The sequence below is a fragment of the Neolamprologus multifasciatus genome, chromosome 17, assembly GCF_963576455.1.
Source record: "Neolamprologus multifasciatus chromosome 17, fNeoMul1.2, whole genome shotgun sequence".
Lineage (NCBI taxonomy): Eukaryota > Metazoa > Chordata > Actinopteri > Cichliformes > Cichlidae > Neolamprologus > Neolamprologus multifasciatus.
In genome coordinates, this window is record NC_140455.1 from 7,516 (window position 1) to 12,091 (window position 4,576).

Below are 4,576 nucleotides of genomic sequence, written 5' to 3' on the forward strand. Positions count from 1 at the left end.
AACGCTTTATTTCGTCAAGACAGTGCGTTTCCTACGATTACATGCATTTGAATGGGGGAATTCGGCCGAAACAAAGTATAGGTTTTCATTATGTGAATAACTTGAAAATCTTAGCTCAAACAGCTTCAAAACCTGTTTGCCCAGCACGGGGATCTTGAATTGTATAAGAGAAAGCCACAAATATGTGTGTCTGAGTCTTCTATCAAAACTTACAGCTATTTATATGAAGTTGTACAAAAACGCTTTATTTCGTCAAGACAGTGCGTTTCCTACGATTACATGCATTTGAATGGGGGACTTTGGCCGAAACAAAGTATAGGTTTTCATTATGTGAATAACTTGAAAATCTTAGCTCAAACAGCTTCAAAACCTGTTTGCCCAGCACAGGGATGGATATTGAATTCTATAAGATAACGCCGTAAATATGTATGTCTGAGTCTTCTATCAAAACTTACAGCTATTTATATGAAGTTGTACAAAAACGCTTTATTTCGTCAAGACAGTGCGTTTCCTACGATTACATGCATTTGAATGGGGGAATTCGCCCGAAACAAAGTATAGGTTTTCATTATGTGAATAACTTGAAAATCTTAGCTCAAACAGCTTCAAAACCTGTTTGCCCAGCACGGGGATCTTGAATTGTATAAGAGAAAGCCACAAATATGTGTGTCTGAGTCTTCTATCAAAACTTACAGCTATTTACATGAAGTTGTACAAAAACGCTTTATTTCGTCAAGACAGTGCGTTTCCTACGATTACATGCATTTGAATGGGGGAATTCGGCCGAAACAAAGTATAGGTTTTCATTATGTGAATAACTTGAAAATCTTAGCTCAAACAGCTTCAAAACCTGTTTGCCCAGCACGGGGATCTTGAATTGTATAAGAGAAAGCCACAAATATGTGTGTCTGAGTCTTCTATCAAAACTTACAGCTATTTATATGAAGTTGTACAAAAACGCTTTATTTCGTCAAGACAGTGCGTTTCCTACGATTACATGCATTTGAATGGGGGAATTCGGCCGAAACAAAGTATAGGTTTTCATTATGTGAATAACTTGAAAATCTTAGCTCAAACAGCTTCAAAACCTGTTTGCCCAGCACGGGGATGGATATTGAATTCTATAAGATAACGCCGTAAATATGTATGTTTGAGTCTTCTATCAAAACTTACAGCTATTTATATGAAGTTGTACAAAAACGCTTTATTTCGTCAAGACAGTGCGTTTCCTACGATTACATGCATTTGAATGGGGGAATTCGGCCGAAACAAAGTATAGGTTTTCATTATGTGAATAACTTGAAAATCTTAGCTCAAACACCTTCAAAACCTGTTTGCCCAGCACGGGGATCTTGAATTGTATAAGAGAAAGCCACAAATATGTGTGTCTGAGTCTTCTATCAAGACTTACAGCTATTTATATGAAGTTGTACAAAAACGCTTTATTTCGTCAAGACAGTGCGTTTCCTACGATTACATGCATTTGAATGGGGGAATTCGCCCGAAACAAAGTATAGGTTTTCATTATGTGAATAACTTGAAAATCTTAGCTCAAACAGCTTCAAAACCTGTTTGCCCAGCACGGGGATCTTGAATTGTATAAGAGAAAGCCACAAATATGTGTGTCTGAGTCTTCTATCAAGACTTACAGCTATTTATATGAAGTTGTACAAAAACGCTTTATTTCGTCAAGACAGTGCGTTTCCTACGATTACATGCATTTGAATGGGGGAATTCTACGGTGGCCCTGAGAGGCCAAAAGCGCTGCAAAAAGAAAAACACTTGCAAAAACAAAAAGCGCTGCAAAAAGAAAAACACTTGCAAAAACAAAAAGCGCTGCAAAAAGAAAAACACTTGCAAAAACAAAAAGCGCTGCAAAAAGAAAAACACTTGCAAAAAGAAAAACACTTGCAAAAACAAAAAGCGCTGCAAAAAGAAAAACACTTGCAAAAAGAAAAACACTTGCAAAAACAAAAAGCGCTGCAAAAAGAAAAACACTTGCAAAAAGAAAAACACTTGCAAAAACAAAAAGCGCTGCAAAAAGAAAAACACTTGCAAAAACAAAAAGCGCTGCAAAAAGAAAAACATTTGCAAAAACAAAAAGTGCTGCAAAAAGAAAAACACTTGCAAAAACAAAAAGCGCTGCAAAAAGAAAAACACTTGCAAAAAGAAAAGTGCTGCAAAAAGAAAAGCGCTGCAAAAGCACACACAACACAACGGAAATAGGAAAAAACACAACGGAAATGTTTCTGGGGAGACAATAACCGGACGGACCAGTTGACCAAAACATGCTAACAAGTGCACTGGGACTGGGAGACACTTCAACGAAGTGGAAGCAGAGCGGCCAAAGAGTAAACTTCCAAAAGTAAGTTCTGAATATTATGTCACTTATTTATGTGCAAATGTTTAATAACGAGGAACATTAAAACATTACTGTTGGCCACATGCCGGCAAAGTTATGTGACATTAGCGATGTTTGTACTTTCAGCGTTTACTTTGTTTTAAAGTCTTTACTTTATACTCCGTTAGATAGTCGACCTTAATCTTACAGAGAATGTGATAATTTTGTGGATAATTAAAGTCAGTCATATATCCACAAACACAACAGGCTGAAAGTCAGTGATGCTGCTCGGTTTGCAGTCCTGAATATCACGGCACAAGCAGGATTCACTGCACTGTTAATGTTAATTATGTTATATTGCTGCCTGTGTTCGGTGGTGTTGAGCCAAACGGACTTTAACGTGTGTTTGAACGAGCTGACGGTTCACTCATTGTAGCGACTTCCACAGTCGCTAGAGCCCGGGGATGGAGCCCGCCTATTTGCCTGACACGCTGTCAACTTTAGCAATAATGCGAGAGGTGGAATTGTTTGCTTGTTTATTAAAGTGTTTACAGAGTAATGTCATCTCGAGATTTGGACTCTTACAACGTCACAGGCTCTAATGTAACAAGACGAAACATGTCAACAAAAACTACGGCTACCCAGCCCTCCTCTCTGTCAAAATCAAAACCAGTGAATGACAGACTGACAACGCCCTCTTAATGTCGCCGCTAGCACCCACGTGACTCCCATTACACATCACCATAGCAACCAAACAAATGAAAACCCAGTGATCATCAAAAAATTCAATACATTTAATTATGGTTCCTACACTCATTAAGCTGAAAGAAAGATGCTTTAATCACAGCAGTCACACATGTGTCCACTGTACCAGCTGGGAACTCTTCTTGTTCAGCACTTGTAATAACACTAAATCCTCCTGTTTGTAGCAGTGTATACACCTGAGACTGTCACCTGTCTGTCTGTCCTGCACTCTGTCTCTGTTTCTTTCTCTCTGATTGTGGAATAAAAGTATGAACATGTATTTATAAGTTACACTTGTGTTTGAATCCTGCAGCTTATCACACATTTGATTTCCATGTGTGACGACTGCAAGTGTCCAGAGTGAGGACAGACTGAGGGACCCACTGCTGCACATCATCTGTGAGGCTTTGCACCCCCAATGATCCACCAGGAGAAACTCAGCAGTGTGTGAGGAAGAGGAGGAGGAAGAGCCAGCAGCAGCTGACAGATGGAGTGAATAGACAGACTGTTCCCTGTTTGTGAAGGACTGCTAGGAAAGTTTAGAATAACTAATTGTCTGTCCTGAATCAGTCTTATTAGGTAATGTTCAAATAATGTTATCATCCCAGTGTTTTCAGTGTGGGAGAAAGTACTCAGGGCCTTCAAGTTACACACTATGAAAGGCAGCAACAAGTTTAATATTCAGAAACCTAAAGTATGTATCAGCAGCTGAATGGAGCTAAAAATAATTGTTTGTTTCAGTTCTATGAAGCTTTGAGTATTTTGGATCAGTAGCACTGCTGTGTTTGTTGCATCATATCGCTGTAATTGTTTATATGCGTTATATATTCTGAGGTAAGTTGATCTATAGAGTTACATCATATTCTATAAGGATGTTATGTGTTTGTAGACTTTCTGCCCAGTTTGACCCATTTAGCAGAAGTCAGCCTTTTTAAGGCTCTGATATCTATTCTGTATGACTTAAAGCAGTTATGACATGGTCTGATTTTCTCACCCAATAAAGGAATATTCAATATATCAGTTTACTCTTCATTCTATCAGAAACAGTTATCACAGCTCGTACATTTGCTTCTTCCACACATATATGTAAGCATTGAGCCAAATTTAGTAATAATGCCAACATATTAAAAGAACAATATTCGTCTCTTATATATAATACATCTATATATACACTGTCACAGATACTTGAGTGTCTTTAAGGGAAGATTTAAGGTGATAGGAAATATAAATAAATGCAACTTGAATCTTTACTGAAGTGAGTTCACTCACATGTGCTGTACCAGTGTACCTGCACATGTGATGTGACAATAGAAGTGATTTGATTTGAGAGTTCAAACTCACTGCTGTAATAACTGATAATGATTAATATAATAACTATAATATTGGCCATCTCATATTTACACTGACTTTAGTCTCATGAACAACATTAGCTAATTGTTATTCATTGTTATTCTGTCAACCACACGTTTCCCGCTATCATGGTTGCTAGGC

General features: G+C 37.9%; 1 long non-coding RNA gene across 1 annotated transcript; it reads left to right on the top strand.

The window, feature by feature from the left end:
- Nucleotides 1-2,141: 2,141 nt before the first annotated feature.
- LOC146498609 (uncharacterized) lies at nt 2,142-3,669 on the top strand. The gene is made up of 2 exons (XR_014870457.1): nt 2,142-2,365; nt 3,399-3,669. It is a non-coding gene; the product is annotated as an uncharacterized LOC146498609 (long non-coding RNA).
- The last annotated feature ends 907 nt before the right edge of the window (nt 3,670-4,576 follow it).